The sequence below is a fragment of the Hylobates moloch genome, unplaced genomic scaffold, assembly GCF_009828535.3.
Source record: "Hylobates moloch isolate HMO894 unplaced genomic scaffold, HMol_V3 SCAFFOLD_6, whole genome shotgun sequence".
Classification (NCBI taxonomy): domain Eukaryota; kingdom Metazoa; phylum Chordata; class Mammalia; order Primates; family Hylobatidae; genus Hylobates; species Hylobates moloch.
This window is the reverse complement of record NW_026652281.1, coordinates 51,416,848-51,430,046: the sequence shown is the minus strand read 5'-3', so window position 1 is coordinate 51,430,046 and position 13,199 is coordinate 51,416,848. Positions and strand designations below refer to the sequence as shown.

The following is a 13,199-nucleotide window of genomic DNA, read 5'->3' as shown; positions in this document are numbered from 1 at the left end:
ACAGCATAATTTCAGAATATATCCACCCAGCATTCACAGAAATAGGCATAAACTTCCAAAAGTACTAGGTCTTTTCCTGAAAGCAAAAAGACCTTCCCTATGTTATGGTTTCATATAAGAAAGATGTTTACGGTTAGCAACAATCATTAACACCTGCTAGAAATCATCATTTGATGTTCAAAGTTTAAATTAACTCTACCTGTCAGGGTTCTTGGTTGAAAGCAACCGAACAAGCTCTGGCTGATGTAGGCAGAAAAGGAATCATTAGGAGATCCTGTGTGGCTCACTAAATGGGTCACAGAGTTGCAGGACATCTGGGAAACCAGGCTCATGAAACAAGCAAAACCAGAACCATATCAGAGGAACATCTGATCAAGCTACCACTCCCCACTGACACTGGACCTCGGAGAAAGCCACCGTAGTACCCTGGAAATCAAATGCTGACATGGCGGCAGCCACCACTAGAACGAGGTCTCCACTTCTCCTGTGAGTATACGTGACGGTAACCTTTAATAACATCAGTGTCTTCCTCAAATTGTCATGCCAAAAGTTAATTACATATTTATTTAGCCAGGAAGAGCTTAAAGAGCTTAATTTTCCCAGTAGTTTGTGGCAAACGTATCAATCACCTGGATTGATTTTAAAGACATAAAAGCAATGTGAATTTTAGGCCGGGCATGGTGGCTCACGCCTGTAATCCCAGCACTTTGGGAGGATGAGGTGCGCAGATCACAAAGTCAAGAGATAGAGACCATCCTGGCCAACACAGCGAAATCCCGTCTCTAAAAAATACAAAAATCAGCTGGGTGTGGTGGCGCGCACCTGTAGTCCTAATTACTTGGGAGGCTGAGGCAGGAGAATCGCTTGAACCTGGGAGACAGTGTTGTAGTGAGCTGAGATTGTGCCACTGCACTCCAGCCTGGCGACACAGCAAGACTCTGTCTTAAAAAAAAAAAAAAAAGGCAATGTGAATTTTAAGGGAGTTGGCAAACCATACCCCAAGAATCAAACACAAGTTTTTATTTCTTTTATACAAACACACCTTTCTAATGGGTGTTTGCCAAGAGGGACCCATACCAGGTGAATGCAAGTGATTGGCCCAAACTCCTCTTGTTCCAGTTGGGAAAAGTAGCAACCTTACAATGTGGATCCCTCCAAGTGTTCACAGTACATGGAATTTTCCCTCTCTGAGATGTCAAGTTTCCTAACTCTGGCTGCATATTAACGTAACCTGGGAAGCTTTTAAAATTTTCAATGCCTGGGTCCTTATTGACAACAATTAAACTGGAATCTATGGTGATAAAATCGAGGTATGGTTTTATGGATTGTTTAATTTCTGGTTTTTGGTTTTTTTTTTTTTTTTAAAAAACTGTCCAGAGATTTTACTGAGAAGCCAAGGTTGAAAAGCTCATCCTTGCCAAACCCTGGCTTTCCCCCTTCAACTCTATGTGATGGGATACTAATTCACGGCAATGGCTGAATGCCTTCCCTAACCCCTCACTTCCTTGCTCCCTTCCCAAATGCACAGCTCAAGGGAATTCCCTTCTCCTCACCTCCGGAGCAATCTGGAGGCTAAACAGTAAGGATACCTACACATTAGAGAGAGTCTTGGAAATCTCATAATCCCAGTTCAAAAGGCACCACCCAGGTGAGACAGGAAGTGTGAACAGGGAGAACATTTTTTTTCCCTTGAAGTTGGGGAACTAGAGAGTAAATGGAACTTGTGTTTTGCTTTCCATATAGAATTACTGGCAGCAACAGCTTAATGAGCACTGCCCTTGCCCCAGGATGGGATCCAGAGGACTCTGTGAAGGTGGCAGGTTCAAGCATGTAAGGACTCTGCAAGTCCCCGAGACCTCTCCAACAGCCCCAGAAGAGATCTAGAAATTCCAACTCGTTATGAGCTGACAGAAAGGCTGATGGGCTGCGGAAGGGGTTGGTACTAGGACCTTGGATCAGAGGCTTTTCAGGGTTGGGTCCATGAGGGGGCCAAAGAGAAACAGTTATGTCTCAAGGAGGATGCAGTGCATGAGTGGGGCTTGACAAAAACTCCATGTAGTGAATAAAGGGCTTCACTAATAAATGCTCTTATTAATCCCAAACAGTAGGCTACATCCAAGATTCTGTGATCATGTTCGTGTGTTTGGCTCTTCCCCTGAAAAATTAGCTCTTGTTTGGCTTTGCTTCCAATAGTAAGTGTTCCAATTTGAAACATGGCATTTCATGGTTCTGGCTGGTCTCCTAGGGTCTGGTTTTACTAACAATTTTCTGAAAGGGATGCAGTTAAAAAAAAAAGAAAGCTCTCAAAAACAGTAGTCTACTCAATAGAAGCAGCTCTTCCCAAGAGAAGTACAATTCTCTTTGAAGTTACACTCCACTAACACTTAAAGGAATAGAAGCCAAAGAGGAAAAAGAACTAATATTTACTAAGCTCCTCCAAAATGCCAGGCACTTTACACATGCTCACGCTCTCTAATAGCCTATTATTCTCATTCAAGGTGGGGTAACTGAAGCAAAGAAACATTCATGTAACTTTGCGAAGTTCACACAACTTGTTGGAATGCAATCCACATCTGTGTGAGTATAAACTCCCTGCTTTTTCAGCTTCACCAAGATCCCCCCCCTTTTTTTTTTTTGAGATGGAGTCTCGCTCTGTCTCCCAGACTGGAGTGCAGTGGCGCGATCTTGGCTCACTGCAACCTCTGCCTCTCTTCCTTTTATTGGGGCACTATAGTATACGAAATAGATCATCAAGAAGTAATTGAGGTTCTTCCAGAATTTTCTGAACAATGAAATTAACAAGCACTGTTGGTAAATAATAAAAATGTTGGATTAATTTGAAAAAAAAAAAGTACTAGAATGTTTCTATTCAGGCAGCACCTGAAAATGTGCTACTTATACTAATTCCAAATCCTCAAGGAAGAGACAATTGTGCCCAATTTTCAAGTTTTTTGTTTTGTTTTGTTAATTGTTGACCACGTCCTGAGTTCAGAGCGAATCCTCTGGGTGTTTAATAGGAAACAATTTTTTCTGAACCTAGCCTACACAAAGAAATCCAAAAGCGTGAGGAAGTGTGTACTCTTCCTCTTCCCCTCATGGAATTAACTTTGTAGGCCCACCTGGCCAGTGAGGCACCCAGATAGGAAACTTTGAATTTGCGTCAACAGAGGTGCTTTATCTGAGTAAAACCCAGCCGGAGCCAGAGCGAAGGGGAGGGAGAGAATTGCCGACCAGAAGAACAGGAGAAGCAGGGAGGGAAGTGGCCTGAAGGACACACACGGCCCGCGCATCCCACCCGACCAGAGTCGTTAACCCAAAGCCTCTGGGTTTCTCTGGCAGCTATGGGCAGGTGCCCTCCTCAGCCCGAGCCAGCCGCCCGCCCCACCGCGCCTTTTGGCCTCGCGCGGGCGTCGGTGGCCTGCAGGACTGGCAGACATCCAGGCGCTAGGCGGAGTGCTGAGGGAGGCTCCCGCCGGCGGAACAGCGGGGAGACCCGCGGAGCATGCGCACCCGCCACGCGCCCGGAAGGACAGGGAGAGGGACCGGCAGGGGTGGGCCCGCCGCCGACCCGCCGGGCACCCCGCGGACTCGGGCCTAGCCAGCGACTCCCCCCGCCCTTCCCGCGCCCTGTCTCGCGCGCCCCTTCTCCCTCCTCCCGCGCCCCGTCTCCCTCCTCCCGTGCCCCAGGCCCTCAGCACCCCCTAGCCCCCCCAACGGCGGGCGCAGGGAAGGGGCAGGTGCCGCGCTCTCTTCCCGGCCCGTAGTCCCCTCCCCGCGGCTTGGGCGCGCTGTACCTGGGGGTCTGGGGCCGCGCTCACCCTTGCGCCGCCGCCACCACCGCCGCCGGCCTAGCTGCCCCAGGACCGAAAGTGAAAGTGCAGCCCGGGGAGCGGCAGGCGGGCGCGGAGCGACGCTTTGGCCAGAGCCCTAGCGGCAGGTGGGGAAGCCCCTGGCTAAGGCGGGAGCTGGGGAAAGGGTAAACGGGTGTGGGGCCAAGCGAGGGAGGCCGCAGCTCCCAGGAAGGGAATTGGTAAATGAGCCCTGCACGCCGGGGAAGCTGCGAGGTTGCGATGCGGGGGATCAGGCGTGGGAAGTGCACGCCTTTCTGAACGCGGATCCGTGTGTGTGTGTGTGTGTGCGTGTTTTGAGATATTTTTTGTTTTTGTTTTTTCACTGTTTAGCGTTGCGAGGGTTAGGGGCATGCAGGAAAGGGCCGGTGCTCAAGTTGGGGACCGAAACCAGGCAGGCGCTGACAAGTCCACCAAGCCTACACGCGCTCGACGCCCATTGGACTCGCTGGATGTCCGTCATCTCGCCCCTGCCAATGGGCTGAGAGCTCTTGGCCCGCCTCAGAAAGAAACAGGAACCCAGTAGTCTGTTGTAGCGAAGTGCTGCACGTTCTGGGGCTTCGGTAGAGAATGACTACAGTGGGAGATGGTGTAGAGGAGATAGGTGGGTTAGAGGTGGCCCCCAGGACTTTCCTGCACTACCAAGGGCCACTGTACCCCAAGGATTAGCTGCTTCCCGCATCAACACGTTCCCTCTGATTTTTCAAAGTAAATGACCATTTCTTCACTCCCATTACAACAATTAAAGCTGAATAAAATGGCCACAAAGACCATCTTTAAACAGTTGAGGCTAAATGAGGTAACAAGTCAAGAAAACACAAACATTAAAACACCAAATGCTACAAGTTTATTACCGAAAAGGGGTCCCTATCCAGACCCCAAGAAAGGGTTCTTGGATTTTGCTCAAGAAAGAATTTGAGGGGAGTCCATGGAGTAAAGTGAAAGCAAGTAATTAAGAAACTAAAGGAATAAAAGAATGGCTACTCATAGGCAGAGCACTCCCAAGGGCTGTTGGTTGTCCATTTTTAGGGTTATTTCTTGATTATATGCTAAACGGGGGAAATTATTCATGCCTCCCCTTTTTGGACCGTATAGGGTAGCTTCCTGACGTTGCAATGGCGTTTGTAAACTGTCATGGAGCTGGTGAGACTGTAGCAGTGACGACCAGAGGACACTCTCATTGTCACCCTGGTTTTGGTGGGTTTTGGCCAGCTTCCTTACTGCAGCCTGTTTTATCAGCAAGGTCTTTATGACCTGTATCTTGTACCTACCTTCTATCTCATTCTGTGGCTTAGAATGTCTAACCTCCTGGGAGTGTAGCCCAGTAGGTCTCAGCCTTATTTTACCCAGCTCCTATTCAAGATAGAGTTGCTCTGGTTCAAACGTCTCTGACAATTTGTGAGTGGACCATGGTCCTAGTGGGAACAGGACACTTTTCATGCGGTTCTCAGACTTTCTTCTCCCACTTCTTTTTTGGCCTTCTTCCCTTTGAGAACTGGGGATTCCAAGTCACTGCAACAGTATTTCTCTTTTTTTTCAATATTATGTTTCCTTTTTAAAAATATAATGTTTCATACTGCCTATTCTCTCTAGTCAAGGACATTTTATAATATAAAGATTAACACCCTGCTCCAAGACTCAACTATGGTGGGATCCAGGGAAGTTTTTTTCACTAAAATTCAACAAGAAATGAGAACTTTGAGATCTGGTAATTTCTGCATGTTCAGAATTTGACAGGAGGTATCAATGGATAGCATGTAGCCTCCAAGATCTCCAGACATCTCAGAGTGCTCCCAGTTTATTCAAGATGAGACCTCTTTGTCCAGTAAATGTATGCATTTCTTTGCTTTTGAATTTATATTTTTGAATATGATGGTTTTCCTTTTGCTTCTAGTAAAGTTTTTTGTTTTTGTTTTTTGTTTGTATCTCTTTTTTAATACATATTGAAAGTCCAGCTGGCAGAAGTGAATGCACCCAACAGGCTGGAAGTTAATACAGAAGACAGCTGAGGAGATAAACAGGGCAATGCCCTGAATGGATGTGGGTAGAAAGGAGCTAAAGTGTAGGCGAGGAGAGAGCTGACGCCGCCACCCGCTCCACGCCGTTTCCCCAAAAGTTCACCCTGACTCAGACTTTAGCTTGTCGCCCTGGCCGTGATTTCATCTTTAGAGTTGAAGTGCACTACAAAGAGCGATAAGTCAGAGGATTTGGCAGCATTCACTTCTAGTTTCAAAGCCCTAGCAGGGATGTAGAGGAGGCAGACCTTGGAGTAAGGACTTTAAGGAGTCCTAGTTCTAGAGCTTGTGAGATCAAAACAGCAAATTACCAAGCTTAGAAATGGTTAGAAGGAAGGGAACAGAGAGAAAGGGTACCTAGGTTTATTGATTCCCTACCAACTGTTAGATACTGCTAAATGCTAGCTGTGTGTGCATGTGTGCGTTTATAATTTGATCTTTTCAGCAACCCAGTAATGTAGGTATTATGCTTTATAGATGAGAAAAATGAGACAGGTTGGCAACTTGCTCAGAGTCAAAGAGAAAACACATACTACTTCTACTCACATTGCATTGGCCAGAACAAGGAGGGGTTGGTAAACACTAATAATATTGTGTACCATATAGTATATGAGGGCTGGTTGGCCAGTTGAGCCCATCCATTGCAGAGGCTTTTCAGTGTCCTTAGTCTCAGAGGTGAGCCAGAGGAATGAGGAGAATTTCAGGCCTAGGCCAATGAAATACATACCACTTTGAGCTATTACTGATCTACTTAAAAAATATTGAATTCTAGATATTGTCAAGTGATGTTCAATTTTGCTGTAATTGATTGATTCAGTTCTGCTTTCATTAGCTTTTAGTCAATTAATGTCAGCATTTGGCCCATTTCTTCTGTTTTGCTGCCAAAGTTGCTCCTATTTTAATCATATTACCACTCTCCTTTTTGATGTAAAATCTCATCCAGAATCATGATGTAGAAAACAGACAAAAGGAAGCCTGCTCTTATTAAACAGGGCAGCTCTACCCAGTCAGCCTTGCCCACTGCTATCCGGCCCTTCCACACACACTGTGGTCCTTGAGACTCTTCCATAGGCTCCCAGGGCCTTAGAACTTAATTTTTTTTAAAAGCCAATTTAAAAAAGAATAATAATGCCCCTCATTCTTGATATTCTTGATAAAGAGGATGACTTCTTTTCCCCCTCTGTGCCAAGTTGCAGAGCAGGCTTGCTTAACAACAGCAATACCATCTTATTAATAATCAGAAACAGGGAAGACGGTACAGATGCCATGTTAAAGACTGTTCCAAAACAGGCCACTGAGCTCATATCAAATAATAAAGTCCTCTGAAATGTGGCAGCTTGAAAGCATTTACATATAGTCTATCTCATGGGATCCTCACATTGTACTTATGCAGGTGGCTAGTAGCTCCATTTTTCTAGAATGAGGAAACAGGATTAGACGTGTGAAGTGACCTACCAGGGGACACCACATGGAAAAAGCCTGCTTTAAAGTGAAGCCAGTTCAAAGGACAGCAGGGCTGACAGAAACAGAAAATACCTCCACTAAAGCCCTCAGCTCCAACTGTCCTGAGCAAACCCTGTCCTTAGACTTTCCATTCAAGAGGACCAATGCTTTCCTTTTTGATTTAGCCAGTTGGAGTCAGTCTTCAGAGAGAGTCCTGTATTACCATACAACAGAGCACTATGGGAGGGAGCAATGTATGCCAGATTCTGTAGGAACAACTCAAGCAAGTTGAGTGACCACAGCTGCCCTTGAACTTCTAGAACTGTGGATCCTGAAGCACATTCTGGGTGCCATGAGGACTGATCACATGTTTCCCATTTTCCCTCCCTCAGGCATTTATTTCACAAGATACTGCTGCCTAAGGTAACCTGAGCATGTCTCCAGTTCTTGCAGCCTTACAGAACCCAGGGAATCCACCCGTCTCCGTCCTTCCTCAGTAGGTGACAGGCCCATCTAACTGCTGTCTAGCCAGTCTTCTCTATGCCTGTTGCTTTTTCCTTTGCTTGTGTCAACAAGGAGGTAAGTCACCATGACATATTTCTTAAATTTGTATGTCTTTCATAACTAATGAGACTGAACACATGCACTGAACACATGTTAATTAGCTGTTTTTGCTTTGTGTTTTCTTTTTTGAGAATTATATGTTTATGTTTCTTGTCCATTTATCTACTGGTGAATCACAATTCAGTTATATAAAAATTATTTATGACACACAAGAGAAAGCAATGAAATTTCTTTAAAATGCAAAGTGTCACAGTCAGTAAAGCTCTACTGTTTCAAAGAAAACCCATAAATGTGTCTGGATGAATCATACCAATTTCTTAAAAACCCAAATCTATACCTGTTATGGTGAGTTGTTTGAAATATTAGAATTTACTAGATATTGTCAATCTGAACACATTAAAGCAAACCTTCGTTTAGGAGGCTTTATTTTATTTATGACTCCCTCTGCCACAGCTATCTCACAAAGAAAGAATGAATTATCTAGCCAGGAGTGAACATGATCTTTGCATATGCCTAAAGGAATGATAAAAATATTGGGATGAAAAATATGTAGATTTGTTTATTGTTATTTTTTGAGGGACCATGGTGTTATGCTACTAAATAATTGTCTTGCCTTAGCTATAATGAATATCTGTTGCAATAACTAAACATGGGAAAAATAACTTTTTAAAACCTTAGTTTCTAGAAGGTTAATGGATTTTATTATATTGAAATTAAATGAGCTATGATACAAAGGAGGAAAGGAAAGAAACGAATAACTTTCTCAATGAAGTTCTGTAAAGTATATACAATTGGGGCCTGAGAAGAGAAACTCATTTATGCTCATCCATAAATGGCAGTGTGAAATTGACAGAGTTTGGCTTAAGTGAAGTCTGTGGTTCTAGGAATGCTTGCAATTTATTGGAAAATTAGATTGTAATTATGGAAGAAATGACTCAAGTGGTCTTCAGGCCACCACAGCCTTTATTTTTTCCCAACCCTTCCTAAGAGACAGTTCTCCTTATCTCATTTAAACTTATGAGTTTGAACTAAGTGGTGAGAAGTGGAAGAAAGAGATAATATCGTACCCCTATAAATCTACAACACTCCCTTGGCTACCCTGGTGCTTAGGAATGCTGACTTTATCTGTCCTTAAGAAGCTGTCTGGACCATAGGAGGAATGCTTGGTTTTATTTACAAAGCTGTCTAAAGGATGAACAAATGAAGTGTTCAGAGGCCTTTGAGACAAAGAAATACCAGCTATCAAATTGAAGAGAAGGGCAACAGTTTAGGCATAAACATTTTAAAATGCAAGATAATCTAAGCCTTTGTAAAATTTGAAGAGTAGTCTAATAGGCAGGTTTAGGGAAATAACTTAATTAAAATGACCTCTAGGCCAGGCGCGGTGGCTCATGCCTATAATCCCAACACTTTGGGAGGCCAAGGCAGGCAAATCATGAGGTCAGGAGATGGAGACCATCCTGGCCAACATGGTGAAACCCTATCTCTACTAAAATACAAAAAATTAGCCTGGCGTGGTGGTACGTGCCTGTAGTCCCAGCTACTTGGGAGCCTGAGGCAGGGGAATCGCTTGAACCCGGGAGGCTGAGGTTGCAGTGAACCAAGATTGTGCCACTGCACCCCAGCCTGGCGACAGAGCAAGACTCCATCTCAAAAAAAAAAAGAAGAACTCTATACTAAAAACAAGTTTTGATTACTCGTCTGGACTTGTTTGGCTCCAGGGGTTATTCTGTAAGTTTTGTTCTTCCAAGCAGAGACTCCCATTTAACTACATGACTGTGGTGGCAGACACTCCTAGTAGCCCACCCAAAATCCTCTCACCTTTCCTTCTTTACTAACAGACCCTGATTTGTTTATGCATACCTCAGCAAAATACCTAGATAAAATACCCAGCCTCCCCTACGTACTCCATTGCAGGTGACCGTGTTGTTATTCTGTCTTGCCCATTCAGATGTAGGTAGAAGTTTCTTGGTAGAAATATCCAGAAAAGCCTTTTTAAAAAAGTAGAGAATCAGCCGGAATCCACCTTTGTTCTTCACTCACTGTCCTGTAACAGATGCCTGCAGATGCAGCAGGCATCTTACAACCATGAGGACAAAATCCACTCACTAAGGATGCTAGAATAGGAAGACAGAAGGAACCCCATCCCCAGTGACATCTTGGCACTGCCTCACAAGCCCTGGACTGCCTGCATAAGGCATCTTCATACATGAGGAAGATAAACACCTTACCTTACTTGTTTAACAAACTGTAGTCAGCCTTCTGTTATATCCAGCTAAAAGAAATTCTAAAAGATAGCATTACAGATCAAGCCATAAAGAGCTAAATCATTTCAAATATGTGTTCTCATGTTATAATTTTTTTAGTGAATCCAACTGTTATGCTATTTGTTTAGGAAGTTTTCCTTGTCACTTTTTACTATCTTGTCTAAGAAAATGGCCCATTTCCTTCCCTTGGAGGAAACAGTGTCTCTTATTGTTAGTTTTATTAGTTATCTATTATTGTATATCAATAATACGAACATATCAACTTAAAACAACACATTTATTAACTCACAGTCTCTGTGGGTTGGGAGTTTCTGTGGGCTGCAATCAAGGTAATGACTGGAGCTGCAGTCTCACCTGAGGCCCAGCAGAAGGGAAGGATCTGCTTCCAAGCTCACATCATTGTTCCAGCATTCAGTTCCTTGTTGACTATCGGATTGAGAACCTCAGTGTTTTGCTGACTGTTTTCTGGAGGCTGCTCTAAGATATGACTAGTTCCTTGCTATATCCTATGGGTTAGAAGCAAGTCACAGGTTTCTCTCACACTAAAAGAAAGGAAATTATGCAAGAGAATGAATACCAGGAGGCAAGGATCATGGGGGCAACTTAGATTACGTCTGCCACACTAATGTTACTGCACATTGAAGGTATTTCTACTATTATAATCTAAAGGTATTTCTACTATTATATTCTTAGGATTGGCATAGTCTGTGTTCTTGAGGCAGGGAAGGAGACATATATCAAAAAAAAAAAAAAACTGGTGAGTGGATAATTGGGAAGAAATTACAGAAGTGACTAGATTCTAGAGACTAGAAAGATTTGATTCTTCATTGAGCTGAAAATAGGAATATCTCCCAAATAAGAGATATTCATGAGAAATTAATGATAGCTTTTTCCCTGATGGAAAAATGAATTAGCTTATGCTCATCAGAAGTGATGCCAAATTCAGGAGAAAGAAGGCAGCTGACATCCTGACCAACAAAGAGACCAAGGCCCGATAACTGGATTTGAACATCGGTGAAGAAGATGATTAAAGGTAGAAAGAGCCTTTACAGTCTAGAGAGAATAGTATAGGCCCAATGGAAGCTCAAAGTTGAAGAGACTTTTAACAGAAAGGCAAAGGAAAAGGTGTCCTTGGGACTAGGGGTCCAAGCAAGACCTGAATTATAAACTGAGCAGCCACAGAGAAGCACTACAGATGTAGTTGAGTTATCTGAGCCTAACACCAAATATTCTAAAAAGACCCAAAGTACTAACCAGCTCTGACAGCAAGACCAGCCCATGTCTACCTCTGCAGAACTTGGAGAATCTTTGGCTCATTTTTATTACCTAACTCCCAGTCCATAAGAGATGGGAAAGAGACCAAGACTGAGTGGTTGGATCAGCCAAAGATGTCAAAATTAAACTTCAGTTAAATTAGCAAGAATTCTGGGCTTTTCTGTTTCTGTAGCATTGTGTTAGATTTGTTTTTTTCCTTGGCTTTCCAGTCCTGGTGGTAGATTGCTAAACTTTAATAAAATCTGTGTGAGTTTAGCATTCTGACTGTTCCCATTCTAAAAGATGAAAATAGAAAACTCAAAGTTTATATCACTCATTTGATCTTTGTAAATGCACTGCTAAATAAAACACCCAAACTATTAAGGTGGTGTTTTGTTGTTGTTGTTGTCTGTTTTGGGTTTTCTGTTTGTTTGTTTTTGTTTTTTTTTAGATGGGATTTTGCTCTTGTTGCCCAGGCTGGAGTGCAATGGCGTGATCTCGGCTCACAGCAACCTCTGCCTCCCATGTTCAAGTGATTCTCCTGCCTCAGCCTCCTGAGTAGCTGGGATTACAGGCATATGCCACCACATCCGGCTAATTTTTGTACTTTTAGTAGAGATGGGGTTTCTTCATGTTGGTCAGGCTGGTCTTGAACTCCTGACCTCAAATTATCCACCCACCTCGGCCTCCCAAAGTGCTGGGATTACAGACACACTCAGCCATTAAGGTGCTTTTCTTTTTTTTCTTTACTGTTTTTGTAAGCAGTAATTTATAAATAGATGCAATAAGTAAATTGAAGCAACAAAATACATGAGAATGCTTACGAAACTTGCTTAACAGAAAAAAGATTCCTGAGCCACACTCTGAAAAATTCTGATACTGTAAATCTTGAGAGATAAATAGACACATATATGTATGTGTGGATAGATGGATGGATGGATGGATAGATAAATGGAAAGATAGAGATTGAGATATAGCCTAAACTTCATGGCAAGTATAAGCTACTTTGGGGAATTTAGGGGAATAAAAAATTATTTTATCACTGTTTTACTAGGAACAAAGCAGATTTTCCACATGTTAGCCAGAAAATGTAGGAGAATCAGTGAACCTCAAAGGGCCAGCACTCAAAACTGGGCAGCATCAGTATCAGTTCTGGATCCTAGAAGAACTATTGGAGATGATGCAAACAGAAGAGGGAAGAAAGGTAGACAGAGTCTGGACTCAGCTGCAGTTTGTTGACAACTATCTGAATCATTCCCTTGCATTCTTTCTTAACGAATTATAAACGTGAAAATTGCACACTTGGAAATTAAAATATGGGTGTGTACTGGAGGGAAAGCACTGAGAGAGAAGTTAGGGGCTGGATAAGCAGATAGAGATGGAGGGTCTCGGGAGAAGGGACAGAAAGGAACAATGTTCACAGGAACAACTGCAGGACAGCACCTACCCCGTCTCTGCAGCTAACAGGAAGAAATGTGGTTAAGAACTTGCCCTTATGCCAGGATGTTGCTCAGCAGGGACTGTCTCAACTTAGGCACAGGTGCAAGAAATCAACCTAAATGTCCTTAATTTGACCCAGCTCACTATAATGCCATTAACATAACATTGGCATTGTGGTTTTAGGCACCTCCCACCATGGGTTTCACTTAGGCATTCAATCAGTTGGAGTCACTTTGGTCAACCTTAGGCATGCGTAGATGTAGTACCCCAAGAGGGAATTTTATCCCTCCCATCTGGGCAAAACCCACAGAAGACTTCCTGGCCTCTGCCACATAAAAGATGCAGAACACAGACATCTTACTGGCAAC

The 13,199-nt window shown here is 43.4% G+C and overlaps 2 protein-coding genes across 8 annotated transcripts in view; one reads left to right on the top strand and one right to left on the bottom strand.

The window, feature by feature from the left end:
• ERAP1 (endoplasmic reticulum aminopeptidase 1) overlaps positions 1–3,877 on the bottom strand; it is a 34,966-nt gene extending 31,089 nt beyond the window's left edge. For 2 of the 7 annotated variants that reach the window (XM_058440685.1, XM_032156773.2), the window contains exons 1-2: positions 3,795–3,864; positions 823–942 (exon numbers count right to left, since the gene is read on the bottom strand). The gene's annotated coding sequence lies outside the window, so the exon portion shown is untranslated. Of the gene's footprint in view, positions 1–199; positions 315–822; positions 943–3,794 lie in introns of all 7 variants that reach the window. The other 5 variants (XM_058440687.1, XM_058440686.1, XM_058440688.1 and 2 more) reach the window with 5 other exon arrangements.
• Positions 3,540–13,199, top strand: part of ERAP2 (endoplasmic reticulum aminopeptidase 2) — a 126,476-nt gene continuing 116,816 nt past the window's right edge. The window contains exons 1-2 of the mRNA XM_032156766.2: positions 3,540–3,937; positions 7,699–7,885. The gene's annotated coding sequence lies outside the window, so the exon portion shown is untranslated. The remainder of the gene's footprint in view (positions 3,938–7,698; positions 7,886–13,199) is intronic.